The sequence below is a fragment of the Carassius gibelio genome, chromosome B9, assembly GCF_023724105.1.
Source record: "Carassius gibelio isolate Cgi1373 ecotype wild population from Czech Republic chromosome B9, carGib1.2-hapl.c, whole genome shotgun sequence".
Classification (NCBI taxonomy): Eukaryota; Metazoa; Chordata; class Actinopteri; order Cypriniformes; family Cyprinidae; genus Carassius; species Carassius gibelio.
In genome coordinates this window covers 25,154,098-25,174,202 of record NC_068404.1, presented here as the reverse complement: position 1 = coordinate 25,174,202, position 20,105 = coordinate 25,154,098, and the positions used below count along the sequence as shown (strand labels likewise).

The 20,105-nt window shown below is 36.1% G+C and overlaps 1 protein-coding gene across 5 annotated transcripts in view; it reads right to left on the bottom strand.

Annotated features, from left to right (window-relative positions):
• Window positions 1-20,105, bottom strand: part of LOC127965048 (double-stranded RNA-specific editase 1) — a 155,442-nt gene that overhangs the window by 30,677 nt on the left and 104,660 nt on the right. The window lies entirely within an intron of this gene.

Sequence of the window (20,105 nt, the reverse complement as noted above, 5' to 3'; positions counted from 1 at the left end):
TTACTGAAAATTACACTTTCCCAAAAGAGCTGGTGTAGTATCAAAGAGAGAGTATTGGCAGTCAAATAATGTCTCTAAATAATGGCATCATGCATCCTGAGCTGCTTTAATTAGGCGAGTGGAGCAGGGCGAACAAGAGGAAAAGAAGAGGACAAGAGAGGTGAGAAGAGGACAGAAATGAAAGACGAGAGCAGAGAATAGGATAGAAGAGGAATGAAACACCATTGACTGGGAGGTTAAGCCTACAGTAAGTGTATAAATATTCAGCAGGAGAAACTAATCTTTGAGAGAAAGGGCCGTGCTTGACAGGCCGTAATAGCAGGAGCAGTCTATTGTGACTTTAATATCCATTCGATTAGACCTCATCTTCAGCTGCCTCGGAGGAAAAATACGGTTATTGACATCAACGGGCTTTTAGTCCCCTTGACACAGATGCCGCTTGAGCTCAAGTGAAAAATACAACACAAACACATGAGGAAAAACTCAACATTTAATTAAAAAAGAGCTCATGATAGAGCAGGGCTATAGTGAGGCGGCTTTTATATGGTGATGTGTAGTGGTCGACCGATATGTGTTTTTTGACAGCCGATGCCGATATCTTAAAACACAGGGGGGCCAATAGCCGATATACATGTTTTTTAGTGTTATTATTATTAATATTTAAGAAATTGGAAATAATTTGACAATGGATTAAAACAAAATACATGTGTAAAATGAACATACTTCTACTTCAGATGACAAAGTATTTTTCACAAAAAAAATTATATTATAAAAAAAATATTTAAAAAGGAAGTGAACACTGTAACCAACAGGGAACTCAGTATTCTGGGAATTCAGTATTCAGTATTCTAGTTTAGCATTCAATTCACACGGAGCGACCATCACGCAGAGAATACGTGATCATGCTGGATAAAAATGCACACTTCACAAGATCTCACAGCTGGATTCAACACAGTTTGCTAGGTTTGTGAAATAAATGCTTAATTAGTCATTCAAATATTTGTTTAAATTATTTTCATGTGTATTTGTTTAATACTGATGGCAAATGATAAAGTATTATAATGTTTGCCTTTTCTATTACAAAAAATATAAAAGCAATCGTTATAATACATTTTGTATAAATTAATTCTTGCTTAACCATTCTATTAGATTATTACACAGATTTTAACGTTATCATCGCCCTCAAATTAAAAGTCACGTCTCAATGCATCGGCCAAACAGAAAAACGTATTGGCCGATGCAGATATTTGAAAAATGCCAAATATCAGCAGATATATCGACCTTGCCGATATATCGGTCAACCACTAGTGATGGGACACAAAGCCGATACTGAGAGCTTCTAGATTAACTGAAAGACTATATGATGTCCAGGAAATAATGTCAATATTTCAGCTTTTTCATTATAGACACATTTTAAAGGGTTCGTTCACATGAAAAATTTACATTTTGTCATTATTTACTCATGTTGTTCTAAACCTGTATGACTTTCATCTTTCATGAAACACAAAAGGTAAATTTACCGTAATGGATTCTTCACCCTTATACAAGTTTTATGACTAATAAGGATGCCTAAATTAATACTGCACACCCCTACCATTATTTATTTATTTATTGCATTTGAAAACCTGAACTGACATGGCATTGTAATCTTTAAAAAAAAAAATTTTTTTCTTCCAGTTTTGCAAGATATCTGTTTTCAGTTTTACAATCTCTGTGCAGTTTTACATCTAGACATTTTTTGTACCCCTAAATTTAAACAATAATTAGTTTAGAAATCGAAAAAAGTCACTGTCTGAAATTACTTCATAATACATCAGGGCCATAAAAATTCAACGTATAAAAAAGTATGATGTCATTGACAAAAGCAGTGAGCAACACCTTCACCTATCAGTATAAAGCACAGATGCTCTATGTGAGATGCGAAGCCATGAAATCCAATGAAAGCCATTACAAAGCACATAAAGCAGCCAATCACACCTCTCTGCTTTCGCTCGGGTCCATTCTTCATGGGCAACACTTTCTTAAGCTAAACTAAATGGCCTAATTAATCTGGTCTAATGGTGGGTGACATCAAATATGCTACCACAATTATTATCCTATTAAAGATTAATATTCCATAAGAAAATAGAAAAGAGTCAGGGGAGTGGTGTTGTGGGAGTATTTGTCTGAGCGGAGCTGAAATTTCAGCGGGTGTCAAACGGCTCCTTGATTTTCATCTCTCTGCTCTTTTCTGCTCTTGCTGGTCTGCTAATGGTCTACGGTGTAATGAGCGGCTCCGAGACTCGAGCTCGTTTTGTGGCTGTCGCTTTTGATTTAGCTTCCTCTGCCGTTCTCATTTTGCCCATGAATCCATAAACAGCATTGAGATCAGCTTCAATCTACAAGTGGTAGATACAAAAGTGCGTAAGGATATGGTGATGGCGCTTTGTGAGGCGGCTGGATGTGTCATCTGCATAAAGCACAGGTGACTGGAGGGCATGAAGGTCAATGCCTCAGCTTCACTTCATGCCTATAGTGGAAGCAACTGAAGCTGTGACTGATCACAGACCAAAAACTGTACATTTGAAGCTAACCTTAAAAAAAGCATGAAAAGAAAACCTGATATAAATAATAATAATTTGAAAATGTATATAAAAATGAAAGAAATAAAAAATGTAATTGTGACTTTCTATTTCACAATTCAGACTTTTTTCTCACAATTCTCAATTTAAATTTTGCAATACAATTTTTAACTCACAGAACTGCAAGAAAAATGGGAATAGTGAAAATTCTGAACTTTATTTTTTCATTTATTATTTTATCACATAACGAAAACAAGCTTCCATAGTTGTTTGTCTAAAACTATAATATATTTAGTTTTACATATTTTATGTATAGTTTATATTTATGATTAGTTTTAAATTTATATAAAAATATAATACGATACATAAAAAATAAACATTTCTGAATAAAAATTGCGGTAACACTTTAGTTTAGGAACAAGGCCTAATTCTCACTATTAACTACAGTAGTTGCTTATTCACATGCATATTACAAGCACTTATAATACTGGCATATTACAAGTACATATAATAATGCATTAATGTGCATGACGGTATTTAAGATCCTTTAATCCTACACAAACTGTAGGATGTACTGAACTTAACAACTACCTCACTAAATATTAATTAGCAGGAAGTATGCATTTATTGAGGTAAAAGTTGTTGTTAGTAGTGAGAACTGGTCCACAAACTAAAGTGTGACCAAAAATACATAATGCAAGAAGCTAAATCAGTCATTTGTGCCACATCCATTTCTGTAGGGATGCTACCATAGAAGACAGTTCACTAGGTGTTGAACCAGAGTCATAGGCTCCAGGGTAACCACTAGAAAAGTGTTGACACTGGAACTCAAGCCATGTCACATTTGGCTGGTTTCTCTGGGTTTGGGGCAGCGGAAAGAGATTACAGGATTTTCTGTTTGCACAGCTGTGTCATGTTCCTCCATCTCTGCGTACACACAGTCCAGAGACAGTTTAACAAGCAGCTGGACACACAACAGTTCATTAATGTTACTAGTCAAACACACAATCAGCATCTGCTGTTTTAGAGGATCCCGAAGCCAGTTTAGGGTTTTTAAACTCACAGTATGTGTGTATCATATCAGGACACAGGGAGCAAGCACTTCTGCAATAACAGAGAAACAGCAATCCAAAATGAAAGCAAAAAATAACAAACCTCTGCTCATCTGGCTGATGCAAAAGTGCAGGGCTGTGAAATACAGTTATCTGGGAGATGTACATGCACTCTCTGATTTGTTTTTCATTCATCTCGCATGGCTTTGTGGAGGAGATGTTCAGTACATCTCTCTCAGTGTCTGGCTATAAGACTTAAAAACTTGAAAAATAAAGCTCTAATTGTCTTCATTTAAAAGATAAAACAAGTGACTTGCATTTCATTCAAGGTACACATTTGATCAGTTTATACATTCCATGGGTTTGATTTCCATGCAGGGAATGCATAAACTGGATAAAAGCAATTGTAAATGCATAAAAATATATGACTTTTTTTTTTTGTGAGAAAGAACCAATGGCATTATGAAAGGTAACATTTTCAGTGAATATTTTTTTTACAGTCCATTCCACAAACAAAACAGAAAAATAACACTTTTGAATGAGAGTGAGTAAATAATGATCATTTTTTAGAAACTGCCCCTTCAAATTATCTGGAGTCAGTCAGATTTACTTATAGAAACTGCTGTTTGTGTACCTGTCTGTCACTTACTTTTCATACAATTGGTGAATAATTTGCATAGTTATTTTATGATTACATTTCACATCATTTCTTCATTAAAACATTTAGTAAAAGATAAGTTTAAAAGGATTTTTTGTAAACCCTGAATGCACATGCACTTCTGCTATACATTGCCACACTGCTTACACATGCAGTATGAATGCAGTAACATTGTGTACAGTATTGTTCAAAATAATAGCAGTACAATGTGACTAACCAGAATAATCAAGGTTTTTAGTATATTTTTTATTGCTACGTGGCAAACAAGTTACCAGTAGGTTCAGTAGATTGTCAGAAAACAAACAAGACCCAGCATTCATGATATGCACGCTCTTAAGGCTGTGCAATTGGGCAATTAGTTGAAAGGGGTGTGTTCAAAAAAATAGCAGTGTCTACCTTTGACTGTACAAACTCAAAACTATTTTGTACAAACATTTTTTTTTTCTGGGATTTAGCAATCCTGTGAATCACTAAACTAATATTTAGTTGTATGACCACAGTTTTTTAAAACTGCATGACATCTGTGTGGCATGGAGTCAACCAACTTGTGGCACCTCTCAGCTGTTATTCCACTCCATGATTCTTTAACAACATTCCACAATTCATTCACATTTCTTGGTTTTGCTTCAGAAACAGCATTTTTGATATCACCCCACAAGTTCTCAATTGGATTAAGGTCTGGAGATTGGGCTGGCCACTCCATATCATTAATTTTGTTGGTTTGGAACCAAGACTTTGTCTGTTTACTAGTGTGTTTTGGGTCATTGTCTTGTTGAAACAACCATTTCAAGGGCATGTCCTCTTCAGCATAGGGCAACATGACCTCTTCAAGTATTTTAACATATGCAAATTGATCCATGATCCCTGGTATGCGATAAATAGGCCCAACACCATAGTAGGAGAAACATGCCCATATCATGATGCTTGCACCTCCATGCTTCACTGTCTTCACTGTGTACTGTGGCTTGAATTCAGAGTTTGGGGGTCGTCTCACAAACTGCCTGTGGCCCTTGGACCCAAAAAGAACAATTTTACTCTCATCAGTCCACAAAATGTTCCTCCATTTCTCTTTAGGCCAGTTGATGTGTTCTTTGGCAAATTGTAACCTCTTCTGCACATGCCTTTTTTTTAACAGAGGGACTTTGCGGGGGATTCTTGAAAATAGATTAGCTTCACACAGACGTCTTCTAACTGTCACAGTACTTACAGGTAACTCCAGACTGTATTTGATCATCCTGGAGGTGATCATTGGCTGAGCCTTTGCCATTCTGGTTATTCTTCTATCCATTTTGATGGTTGTCTTCCGTTTTCTTCCACGTCTCTCTGGTTTTGCTCTCCATTTTAAGGCATTGGAGATCATTTTAGCTGAACAGCCTATCATTTTTTGCACCTCTTTATAGGTTTTCCCCTCTCTAATCAACTTTTTAATCAAAGTACGCTGTTCTTCTGAACAATGTCTTGAACGACCCATTTTCCTCAGCTTTCAAATGCATGTTCAACAAGTGTTGGCTTCATCCTTAAATAGGGGCCACCTGATTCACACCTGTTTCTTCACAAAATTGATGACCTCAGTGATTGAATGCCACACTGCTATTTTTTTGAACACACCCCTTTCAACTAATTCAACTAATTGCCCAATTGCACAGCCTTAAGAGCGTGCATATCATGAATGCTGGGTCTCATTTGTTTTCTGAGAATCTACTGAACCTACTGGTAACTTGTTTGCCACGTAGCAATAAAAAAATATACGAAAAACCTTGATTATTCTGGTTAGTCACATTGTACTGCTATTATTTTGAACAATACTGTATATAAGCATCAAACATAAATTTTCACCACACAAGCCTGAGGGAAGAGGTGAAATCAAACTCACACAGGTGATATTTTCTGGTTTCCACATGGCTTCAGTGGAAACTCGCATAAAGAGGTGATTTAGCGGCATGTTTGGCATTGTAAATGCAAAAAGCATTTCCCGCTCTCAGGTCTTATCTTTCAAAGATGTGATTTAGAGCAGACTGATGTGCATTTCAGAATGAAAGCATGTTTGACGAGCCATGGGCGGCTCTTAATGAAAGAGGACGAGAAGAAAGAGGGGGCTATTCACCCTGAGAGTCTTTAATGCCATCAGCGAGCTCACATTCAAATAAAGACAGATCTGCAAGAGTTCAGATCTCTGTGTGAGTGGCTTACAGGACACAGACATCCATCCGCAGTGTCAACATCACAGCGAGAGGAGGCTGAGGGCATTCACCGTGATCTGCCACTTCAGAGCCCACTATGTAATTTCAGCAAAGTGGCCTGTGGCTGGTATTGACAGACAGATGAAAGGTAACACGCCCAGGGCACTTTGGCCTGAACACCTGAGAACATTCTATCATGTCTTTAACTTTAACTGCGGCTGTCATGAGTAATGCTGTTACAGAGAGGCAAAAATAAAAGAGAGATGGTCCCGGCTTGCACATTAAATCACATCCATTTCCACTAAAGTTCAAACTCAGGTCGTGACTAATTCACGAGTACCGGGTGATTTCCAGACTTTGAGAAGTCAGTCAAGTAACAAGAAGACTACACACATATATTATGTACACAAAAACTTATTTCGGATGCTATTAATCGTTTGACAGCACTAATATATACTATGGATGTTAATATAAAACAGGGCATTCTATGAACTACTTTTATGGATTTTTTTTTATGTATTTTGGTGCTTAACAGTACAAATTACCTTTGCAATTACCTTTCCACATTAGCTTTATGAAAAAAGGCCAACTAGGAAATTCAACATTTTACTTGACATGCTAATTTATGCATACAGAATACTCAAGGAATGAAGGATAATGTATAAAAAAAAAAACAACAAAAAAAACAATGCTAAGTATCTTCTGAATCTTAACCACATTACTCTTCAGCATGCAACACACACATTTTCTGCATGTATGAAAGTGTATGGTCCTCGTTCAGCGTGAGTAAAACACAAGGCCCCAGGACAAATAAATTCAGCTCTCCAAATAAATGTAATAATACTGCTGCTGATATGAGTTCCTGCTCTCCGTCTGCCTAAATGCCAATTACTGTGCTCTAATAGAGCGCCGGGGGGAACGCACTGCTACCACCAGACCAGAGACTTCAGCACCACGGACAGGGCTTCAGCCAGGGAACCACGAGACTGCACAACCACGACAAATGACCTCACTTCCTCTAAAAGACACACTTGACTCAGAATAATGTAATCTCTATGGAAGGTGCCTGTTATAATGTTATGATGGAGGCTCTGGACTCTGAGCATAACTTGTTTTTCTATAACAAACTATAAAATATTTTCTATAAAAATGCTAATGACCTGGCATTGGCCAATAGTTTTGGTTTTACTTTAAATTTGATTAATATTTTAAGTTGAGATTTACAAGAAATATTTTAACTACTACTAAAAAAAGGAATACTGTTGTAGAAAATAACCTTATTTGTTTTAAGTAATCGCACGTTTGTTCATATAGCAGTACTTTTAAATTAATAAGGTGCACAATACACTACTTTTGAACTTATTGAATTTTGTCCATAACAATGTGATTCATCTCAGAAAATTGCACGATTTATCGTGATTAAAATTTGTAATTGCTGTCCAGTAGGGCTGTAGCTATCGAATATTTTAGTAATCGAGTATTCTACCAAAAATTCCATTGATTAATCGAGTAATCGGATAAAATGTGTTTTTGCTTAATTAAAGTGCAATATTAATTATGCAAGAGAAAATAAGACTCCTGGGTCTCTTAAAATGAACAACTAAGTTTCCTTTTTTATAATTTTTTTTTTCATTTTAAATGCATAAAATGCAATGCATACATCAAAAATAAACATTTAATTATTACCAATTGTTTCTCTGTCTGTACTTGTACTGTGAACAATGACAATAAAGTTGACAGATGAATTAAGTGCATTTAAGTGCCATTCAGTTGGGGTTTAAAATAAAGCATTTTCTGAGATGCACATTAAACATTAAACACATAAAACATTCATTTAATTTATCTTTTAATTATTAAAAATTAAGCAAACTTAACTTTTTGGTAAACAAAGGGGATTTACTATTAAAAATAAAACATGAAAGAAATGTTGTGTGATTAAACCTTAAAAAACAGACTTTTATTTTGACGGCTTGACTTACCTTTACAGTTCTGTGTGTGATGTGACGCTAGTTTTACTCTCAAATCAAATGGTCAAATGCTCATGAAGTGACTGTCAGAGCAGTTGGCTTATTTAGTGAGACAGCACGCGCGTTTCAGTGTGTGTGATAAAGGAACTCGCGCTTCTGCTCCATTCATTAACAGAGACACGCAGAACATGCAGGATTGATATTTAAATAGACTGTTCCGGCTTAATATTTACAGATATTAGTCCATATCGTGATTTGATGTAACTGCAATGACCTATTTTTGATTAATTCATTCAAAATCTCCGTGCCATTCCGCGTTAAACTGTAAAATCCGTTTTTATGACTGGATTCCGCGATTCCCTCCGCGTTTTCTGCATCGCGGTAATCATAGGGCCCTAGTTGTGGAATGCCAGCTCTATCTTGCAATGGACAGTTGGACACACACCACGACATTCTCTTTACGTTTGTCCACGCCCTCAAATCAAAACACTGCTGACTCCTTGCATTATGCGATTTCAGACTCCGCGCTTGTGTCTCCTTCCGCTTTGTGGGTGACGTAAACTCGCTGTGTCACAAGCATTGCGAAAGAACCTGACGTGAGATTTAAAATAAATTAAAAGAGGCTTCGAAGCAGAGGAATTTTCCTCGATCATTTTTTGTAATCGATTAACTCGAGTTACTCGAGGAATCGTTTCAGCCCTACTGTCCAGCACTAAAATATATATATATATATATATATATATATATATATATATATATATTTATATTTATATTAGGGGTGTAACGATACGCGTATTCGTATTGAACCGTTCGGTACGAGGCTTTCGGTTCGGTACGCGGTACGCATTATGTACCGAATGGTTTGTTGGACTAATTAATTATATTTGGAAAATAAATAAAAAATTGTGAACACTCCACCAGTCCTTTATGTTGGTGTGGCCAGACTCAATCCTCTCAATCCACATGAAAACACACTTGGAATTTGCAAAAAAGCACCTAAAGGAACCTCAGACTATAAACAAGATTCTCTGGTCTGATGAACCTCAATTCCAAGCATCATGTTTGAAGGAAACCAGGCACTGCTCATTACCTGCAGAGTACCATCCCAACAGTAATGTGTGCTGGTAGCAGCCTCATGCTGCTGTAAATTGTTGGCCATAAATGATGACAATTTTCATTTTTGGGTGAGCTATCCCTTTAAGCATTTTCATCTCAAGATAAAGACTAAGACTGAATCAAAAGTGTCTGTCAAAATTAACACTGCTGTGAATGTCCTTGAGTGGCCCAGCCAGAACCTGCGCTTGAACCCAATCAAATATGTCTGGAGAAACCTGAAAATGTGTGTCTGCCCCCATTCAACCTGAACAGGTGAGGAGAAGAGTGGAAGATAATTGCCAGATGCTGATGTGCAAAGCTTGTTGCATATTACCCCAAAATACTTCAAGCTGCAAAGGTGCTTCAGCTTAGTACTGAATACTCATTTCAGTTTTTGTATTTTTTATAAGTTTACAAAGTTCTGTTTTTGCTTTATCATTATGGTGTATGGAGTGGAGATTGATGTGGAAAAAAAGTAATTTTCAGCAGTTTAACATAAGGGTGCTTCATAACAAAATATGAAAAAATGAAGGGGTTTGAATAATTTTGCAAGGCATATATATATATATATATATAAAATGTAAATGAAAATAATTTTATATTATAATATCCTTTCTTTTCACCTTTCGATTCAATTTCTACTGAGAATTAAGTATGGTGTTTCTTAAATATGATCTTGGTTATGTCTAAAGCTCGGTTTAATCCATTCTTGAACACTAGACATGACACTATTGTGCCTAGCAAGCGGAAACTAGCTTCCTTCATACAAAAACATCTAACTCACTGACTTGTTTCAGACGATGGTTATGAATACTCTCCAGCTTTTGAATTTCACTGTTTCAGCAACATCAAGTTTTTCCAAGGGATGTGAGGTTTTTTTTGAGAAGGCTGGATCTAGAGCTGAGAGGAGAAACTCTCTTTTACTGTATTAGTGGATTTAATAACGGACAGCTGGCTGTTCATCTCACTGCACTAGAATTGAAAGAATGGCCAGCAAGAAAGAGCGCGGGATGAATTTTTTATATGATAGTTTTATGTGAGATTGCTTTCTGTGGAGGAGATGTGAAAAGCTGAAGGAGTAGGAGACGGTAAAGATCATCTTCAATCCCTCCATGTGTACTCAAAAGCATGCAAAAACATACAAAAATATGATCCCTCAATGGATGCTACATAATACAAAAATAATAAACACTTTTTTATACATTTATGCAGTAAAAAAAGCTTTGTAAAGCAATTATATATATATATATACATATATACATATATATATATATATATATAGTGGTCAACTTTTGTTTTGTTTCTTTGTGTTTATTAAATAAATAAAATGTAACTTATGAAGTACTGCAGTTTAAACAATAAAGCAAAAGCACATACTGTATCTAGTGTGGGAAAGCTCTACAAACACACACACTTGTACATTACACCCGCCCACCCTGCATGTGCGCTCAGGTATAAATCACCCGCATGTGTAGCTATGAAAGATCAGGCGCTGGAGGAGGGCCAATAAATGGCTGCTCTCCCAGAGTCCATCATTCCAAGGTCGAGTGACCGCCACACCGGGGCAGATGACAGCCCACCTCCCCATCAATCCAATCGATCCTTTTCCTCTCAAATCCCCCTTCATTTGTGACCTCCGCTCCATTTAGGCTGAGAAATACAGCCCGATGCCACTGAATGCTGCCTCAGACAGATTTATGCTCCATTGCTTTAGTAGCTTCATAACAACCAAACTTACAAGACTTTCACTTCAACACTCGGGCAGAAATGATAAATAAACAAATAAACAAAAATGGTAAGACTTTTATCCACACGTCACAAAACCTTGGCATGTATGTGCTAGCAAGTTTGAATCTTAATGTCTCAAGAAAGAAAACACAAATAATAAAGAAATTTCCCATGTATGAACACTTGTCTACATAAATGTGATGCAATAAAATGCAACTCGTGCTATTGAGGATTTCAGGAAGATTACACCGGATTCTTCCAAAGGTGCGGCTTACAATAGAGACAGAAACTCCCAGGGAAAAACAGAAGAGCTCAACACCATGGTTTTAATGGGATTATAGGGGACAGCACAGGGAAAACTGAGAGATCCTGAGCACACTGGCTAAATGCTGCACAATATTGCTTATGGAATTAGTATGCAACATATGAAGCACATCTGCAAACGGGCCTCAACAAAAAAACACAGATTTTGTCTTTAGTGCTGTATTTATATTTGTTTTAACACAAATACAGTAATATTGTGAAATATCACTACAATTTAAATTAACTATTTTCTATTCCATTATATTTTACAATTAAATGTATTCCTCTGACGCAAAGCAGAATTTTTAGCATCATTACTCCAGTCTGTGCTGATTTCAGAACATTTTATAAAATGTCAAATATATTCCATATGTACAATTTTATAAAAGATTCTTTTAATTTAAATTCTTTAAATTTTGATTAAAAGAGTCCATCTCACAAAATAAGTCCTTAAAAGTCTGTCCTGATACAAAATTATTTTCTCATCATAACATTAAAAATTGGGCAGACCAAAAACATATTTATGGAAAACTTGGTGCTACAATATTGAAATTTTGTACTGTAATTTCTTCACCCTTCAGCAAATGACCAAGGGTCAGTCTAGCTTTTATTTGAAATGGAAATCCTTTCTAACAATGCAAAAATGTTTTTTTTTGTTGTTGCCATTTTCGACCTGAAATTTTTTATAAGGTACTTTATGTGCAAAAAAATCTGACTGGTACAGATTGCTTACATGACTTTAAAAAAAGAACTCTTGAAGTGCATGTAAACACGGCTAGAAAAGGGAAGCTGCAAATGTTGATTTTCAGTGCCCTGCAGCCAGTCACAAGGGCCATGGTCATTAAAAATGCTTTTTACATAAAAGAATTGAGAGGAAACCGACAGAAAAGTGCCTGCTTATGAACATTTCTAAAAAAGAGAGGACTCCAGCAGCCTTGAGCTTGTATTTTGCTAATTGTATCCAGTGGCCTTGATACCATACAACCTTATATTGCTTGCAATAAACACAGTGGGACAAAGAAAATAGTTATGCCAAGGTCCTCTGTGCTTAACATTTTCTTTCTTTCATGCTGCAATGAAATCTGAATATACAAACTCAAATATGACACAGCGTATGTTGGGATTGAAAATAAACTACATTTGCATTTCCTAAAGGAAATACAAAACCAATACAAAACAGTATTATAGATTTTGCCAAGTTTAGGTTTGGATTATTTCCGGATACATCTTAGAACAAGCTGCACACTTTATAGGGGGCTTGAAATGATACATGCATATGTGAAAAAGACAATACCAAATCACAAATCTTTATGCAAATAGCTGCAAGAAAGAAGGCCATGCATGCAGACACACATTTTTGAAAAAGATTTTCAGAAGTTGCAGATAAAGTTGCAGATAAAACAGACTACTGGAGTATGTTCTGCACATGTGTCCCTTAAGCCAGCCTGTGAGGTGTCTCTACCGCAGGTCAAAGGGCTCTCTGCAGGAAAAGTAATCATGTGTGAGTGAGGGAACGAGTGAGTAGAGGACAAGAAGACTGAAGAGAGAGGAAGAGTGGACATAGATGGATGGGCTGTGCAAATGGAGAGGGATATGAGACGTGCAAAAGTTCAGCACAGAGCCCAAACCATCACAGCGGCCCCTGTGTGTGGCCTAACACAGATGGATCGCTCCACTGCCTCAAACAGCCACCAACAAATAAGAGCCCTTCCCAGAATAAAGGAGCATCCGCATCCATTACAGCCCCAGACCTGCATTTCACAAAAGTCAATATTTTCTCCATCATGGCATTTATCACTTTTGTTATCTGCAAAAGGTGAAATATATAAAGATGGATATAAAGCAGCTACATATAGTTTAACTATTTTTTTAGATTCTTGTTCAATTTGGCTAATTTTGAAGTTATCTTTAGTAACATTTCAGAATAAAAAAAAAAAAAAAAAACTCTGAAACTACATAAATGCATTTATATTACATGAAATAATAATAATAAATTCTTAATTCCTCATACAATTTGGTCTGTGTACTTTTGCGTCCATATGTTTTTAGCTTTTTAACCATGACGAAAAAAAAACTGGAAATATTTGTGCATTGTGATATTTTCATGATAATTAAGCATTTTGTTTTACTAATTTTCTCATTACAGTAATGACTTCAATAGTTTTTTATTAATTTACTAAATTCTTACTGTAATAAAGTATTTAATTGAAATAAGCATAATGCTATATACATGCAATGTATACATATTTTACTTTTTTAGTTTAGGTAGGTTTTTTTGCAGTACAGTAGATTTTAAGGGAAAAATTTAATAAAATTAGGTTACACTATTTTAGTATGTCCTTTTTTCAGTAATTCTATGTTTAAGTACTAATAATTAAGTAATAATTACAAAAGTAATATTAATTTACAACATGTATTTACGACAGGGTTAGAGATAGAGTTTAGAGTTTAGGTTTAGTTGCATGTCATTGCACGATTTCTTACTGTTGTTATTATTACAGTAAGTGAAAGTAAAAAGGGCACAAATAAATTGAAGAAAAAAAAGCTAAATAATAATATAAATATAATATATATAACAGAATATATAATTCTATATTTAAAAATTTGGGTTGAAATTTGACCTGGATACGATTTTTAAAAGATTCTTCCAGTTTATGACAAATGATGTGACAAAAGATCCTAGAATCTTTTCGTCCTCCTAATACACGCGGTCCAGTCTTTCCTGAAACGTGGCTCCAGAGTTTCTTCTCGCCCGGTTCTGCACCCGCGTAACGATGCTTAATGAACTACACGTGCGGCGGACCCTGGCCGGCCGAGCACCTAATGGAGAGGGGTCCCTGCGGATGGGGCAGGCTGTCGCTCCACCTGATTAGAACTGATGGGCTGGGCATGTTGGGAAGACGAGCGCAGCCACCTCAGACCGGCCCACGAGCAGCAGACCGCCCCGACTGACTGGCACCATGGCAACCACGCGCTGCAGAGAACATCCAGCTCCATTATTGAATTTCAGCACTTTAATGACCAATAACAGATTGGAATTAGTCTGCCAACACTCATTTTTACCTCGCAGCAAATTACGGGGTTTTTAGACCGCAGACACATTTAGTAGTTCCTGCACAAAAGCCTGCGACGAGACACTTTGATAAAGTGGCTCTTAATATCTGGGGCTTGATAAATGAAGCTGCTGTCAAAGCGAGAACAGCAGCTGCCAGACGTGTACCTGCAAACCTCACGCCAGAAGACCACCAGGACGGCCAGAACAAGACCCTATTACAACCCTACACTTTTATAGCTGTGACTTTTTACAGATTTTAGAACATTTACACATTTTCTGAAGGAAACTAGTGGTGCTCTTCAGTGCAAAACTCATGGCCATCATGACAAGCAGTGTTCTGAGTGCTTTTTAGAGCATTGCTGTTGTATTCTGGGTCATTGAAGACATCATTTATGCAAATATATCACAAAAAAATGAATTTTGCTAAAGCATTTTGGAATAAAGAAACGTGCATCCTACGTGTGAAATGGAAGTTGCATCTACTAGAAAAGCTATTATAGCTCTTTCATTTAATGAAATACTTCATTTATTAAAAAATAATTACAATTATTGAATTACTTTGTGGACAAATGCTCTGATGAATTGTTTGCTAGTGATCTGTGGCAGAAGCCTTATGTCTAAAAGAAATAGCATCTTCTGGAAATACTATACACAGTATATAGTACAGTTCAAACGTGTATCATATATTAATATATTACATACCATATATTATACACATACTGATTAGTGTTACAAAAGATTTAGATTTCAAAATAATGCCGAATATTTTCTTTGACGTTTCCACAAAAATATTAAGCAGAACACCTGTTTTCAGCATTGATAATAATAAGAAATGTTTTTTGAGCAGTTAATCAGCATATTAGATTGATTTAATTTTAATACACTGTAACGATGTATGATTCTAAAACAATTTTTGTTAATGAATTATGAATAAACATAACAAATAATGTAAAAATGTAATATGAACATTGCAAAAATGTTTAATTAAACATAATCATGATACCTATTAAATTAACAAACATTAATGTATTGAACCTTAAACAGTCACTTCCAAAGCACCTTAACATGAATTTATAAAAAATAATAAAAATATATATTAAATAAAATAATAAATTGTTAGAATACACATAACTTTTTTTAAATTGGAAAAAGATGTGTTTTTCCCTCAGAAGCGTGAGTCCTTGTGTGGGACTGTAGGAAGGATGTGGCATCTTGAAGCATGACAAATTGCTTCAGAATCTTGGTTATGAACACAGATGAGCCCCTGGAGCTTATATCCAGCTCTGTGTGTGTGTGTTTAATCCTCAGCTTTCCTAACCTACACTGGACAGACAGGAAGTTTGCTGGCCTCAGCGCTATGCATCATCCTGTCTTTCCTCGTCTTTGGCTCTCTCTCTTTCTGGACTCGTCTCCTTCCCTGCCTGTTTTCCTCGCTTCAGTGGCCCTGCTGCTCACAACAGATGACTATCGCTGTACTCCTAATTCAAGGCCAGGTCAGTTACGCTAAGATCCACGTGGAGGAAGGCAGCGCTGGGTGCGTTTACATGCCTGGGTGGATTAACCGGTGAATTTTACAGCCGGTGGCTGGGTTATTAACAGCTCTGAAGGGAACGGTGATGGACAGGCAAGAGAGCTGAGCATCTCAAACATCACAGGGAAATAAAACAGACAGACGGACAGACAGAACTCCGTGGAAACAGACACATGTGCTAATACTGTCAACACAGTCTCAACTACTTCCCCAATAATTAATGACATACAGACAGAAAAAAAAAAGTGAATGAGAACCAATGGAATTACTGAAACAGAAGACACATGAAGGAATGAACTAAAGCATGAAACAAACAAAAGAAAAAGAAACATTGAGTTGACACTTTACTTGAAGCCTCCATATACAATGCATTCATAATGTCCATTGTAATGCATTATACCCTTTCATAAATAACTGTAAATGCATTAAAATATTCTTTGCATCACTTTCTAAAGGTGCTGACATTCATGAACAGCACTGCATGTAAAATTTTAAATTATTTTTAATAACCTGACACGGCATCTCTAAATAACAAGAGGTCATGTTCGAGACGGTGCACAAGATGCAAGACATTGGCCAAATGCTTATACTACATGTCTAGAGCGATTTTACATAGAAAAAACAATGGAAAAGTAGCGCGTTCGAACGCAAAAATGAGTTCTGTGTAAATGGCGCCCTTGTTATACCTTAAGGCAGGCGTACACGGTGCGATTTTTGCTGTCGTACGAGTTCGCATGCGATTTTCGTATTCTCGTATGGTCGCGGCTCGTATCATTTGCAATGAATTACGAGCCGAGGAGAGTGGCTTACGAGCAGTACTTAAATGCATACAGTAATTACACTGTAACAAGGACAACTTAAAATAAAATGTCACCAAATAAAATACAAGTAAAAAAAAAAAAAGATAGAATAAAGATAAAAAAGATAGACAAAAGATAGAATGAAAGAACGAAAACAAAGATATAGCAGAATTAACTGAAGGAAGCAAAACTAAATAATGAAAGAATAAAAAGTAAAAACTAATTTAATAGGGAAGACTAGGGAAAACAAATTAAAGAAAATCAGAAGGAAAGAAACAATCTAATAAGAACTAATGAAAAAAAGCACAAATCAAGGGAAGAACAAGCATAAAAAACTAAAGAATTAAAGACCAAAAGTATGAGAACAAAATACAAACAAAAGAAACAAATAAAATACAAACATAAGATAATTACGTCTTAAAAAACTAAGAAAGAAATGCATGAAAGAATTAAAATCCTACAGAATGAATAAAAGAACCAGCAACAAAAAAAAGAATGGATAAACAGACAAAAGATAGAATGAACATACAAACAAAAGAAACAGAACAAACTGAAGAGAGCAATTAAATTTAAGATAAATAAGGAAAGAATGAAAAAAACAGACAAAGGAAAAATGAAAAGAATGGACAAATAAAACAGAATGTGAATGAATGAACAAAAGACAAAGGTAACAAGTAAAGGACTTGTGACGAATGTGAGCGCAATCACCATTCGAGAGAGAGAGAGAGAGAGAGAGAGAGAGAGAGAGAGAGAGAGAGAGAGAGTGGTCATGAGATGTGGGCGGTCAGCTTGTTTAAGAATTATTTCAGAAACATTAGCAGTTATTTAGACTTCAACCTGCAGGTAATGAGCCTGAGAAACGAACCGATGGAGGGATGACAACAGCATCACACACACACACACACACCAGACGACTCTTCCTCACTGATCCAGGCTAATAATGTCGTCTCCACCATGTGCTGCTGTGACTCTTTCAGAGAGCCGTGGATCGTCTGTGTTTTCCAGTGGCAAGAGCTCATTCAATCAAAGTGCAAAGAAAGAGTTAATGGTATCACTTTAGGGGAATAAGACCTCTTCTTTGAATTGCTTTTGATTATGAATTAACTGACCAACTGGGTTACTAGCTAAACTTATTACATTACATTAGCTGTAACTATTTCTGTATTTAATCTGCTCATATTAGTGCATACAAAGCAATTTAGTTTATTTATTAAATGATCAACATGTTTATAGATAAAAAATTAATTAATTAAATGTCACCGACTCTAAAGAGTGATGTATGAACATTGCTGTGTGTGTTCATACGACATAATAAAGTGAGCAGAGCAATGGGGATGGTCCCCAGATACACCATTATCAGAGCGCACACGCTCCCTTCACTCCATCAGAGAAGCTTCATTTCCTCCAGTCTGCTGGCTGGGCAGAAAACCTCTCCTCCACATGAGGAGAGCCTTTACATGAACCTACACTACATCCCTAATGCCTTCATAGCCTTTGTCAAATCTGCAAGATATTAAGCATTGAAAACAGAATAGTATTATTTCAGTCCTGCACAGAGAATTCTGCATATAAGATATTTATATATATTTTTTATGAGATACAAAAAAAAAAAAAAAAAAAAATAATAATAATAATAATATATATTTTTTATTTTAGCTTAAGTTTGAGTAACTTTGCTTTTGTCATTTTTTATTATTTTTGTGTTTTTTTAAATCGTTCTATTTAGCTTTCATCTAATTTTCCATTTCAGTACTTTAAGATTTAACGTATTAAAGAGTTTTAAGCTTTTACTCTAATATTTATATTTTATTTTATCTCACCTTTATTTGAATTAATAAAAATGACATTTTGCAGTTTTATGTTTATTTAATGATTGAAAGAAATGACATTTGCTTGTTTCTTACTATAAAGCGTTTCCTCCACAAAATCAACTGTAGTTATATTGATGCAGCATCTTCAGGAAGAACATTAAACAAAACAAAAAAAAAATTCTTCAAGAAAAATAAAAGAATAATATAATAAAATGATAAAATAAATAAAATAAAATGGTATGCAAACTTATGAGCAGAAATGTGTTCAGATTTAATGCTTGGACTACTATTCACACCTGATTTTAAACCAACTACTTAAACACAAGCACAATGTGTCACATGTTTGTGTTTTTCAAAGCCACACGACCCAGATGCACAAAGTGCCTAAAGTTCCAAAGATAACTCCGATCCAGCTCAACGTCAGACATCAACCGCACAGAGAGACACCGCCGACACAATACGACCCAATCAGGGAATTACATTAGAAGAAAAGACTTCTTAAAAAGAATCACGCCTCCGTTTTCCTGCTCCTTTCGGCATCCGGCCTCAGATAAGAGGAGACGACAAACTCACGGGTTTGACAAAGCCGCCTTAAGTTGCCAGGCCGCATTAGGGGTGTGAGGCACGCGGAAAACGCCACTTCAGCAGCGTAGGATTTTCTTGGATGACAGGTCTCAAAATGTAAAGGCAAACAGCGGATGCTGGGATAAAGCCTCTAAACGCACACCTCAGCGGCTTCCTCCACACCTCATGGGCTCATCCGCAGACCGCCCGAGTGTGACACCCAATACCTCACCACGCTCACAGACAGGTGGACAAACACATGAGCTGTGCTCCAAAACTTAGTGAGCCGCCTACTTAGCAGTTTAAGTCGCACTCCTGATGCAAAGGCCATATAATTATGCACGACTATGCTGCTGTCTAAGATACATCGTTTTAGCCAAATTCTAAAGCAGAATTGCAAATATTCTTTACGGATAAGCCAATCCAAGAATGCAATGAAAAAAATACATCCACAGTGACTGAAAAGGCAACAACAACAAAACTTTGTTTTTCAATCAACAATAAAACTATAAATATATATATATATATATTAGGGGTGTAACGATACGCGTATTCGTATTGAACCGTTCGGTACGACGCTTTCGGTTCGGTACGCGGTACGCATTATGCATACCGAACGGTTCGTTGGACTAATTAATTATATTTGAAAAAAAAAAAAGAGAAATATAATGATATGCGTTCAACAAGGTAGCCCAATAACCCAAACGACGTAACAGGCAACGCCCCTGACACTCCCGAAGAAGAAAAAAACACCAACTTATGTTTATGTTATGTTATGACTCAGTCAGGCGCTCGCTCAC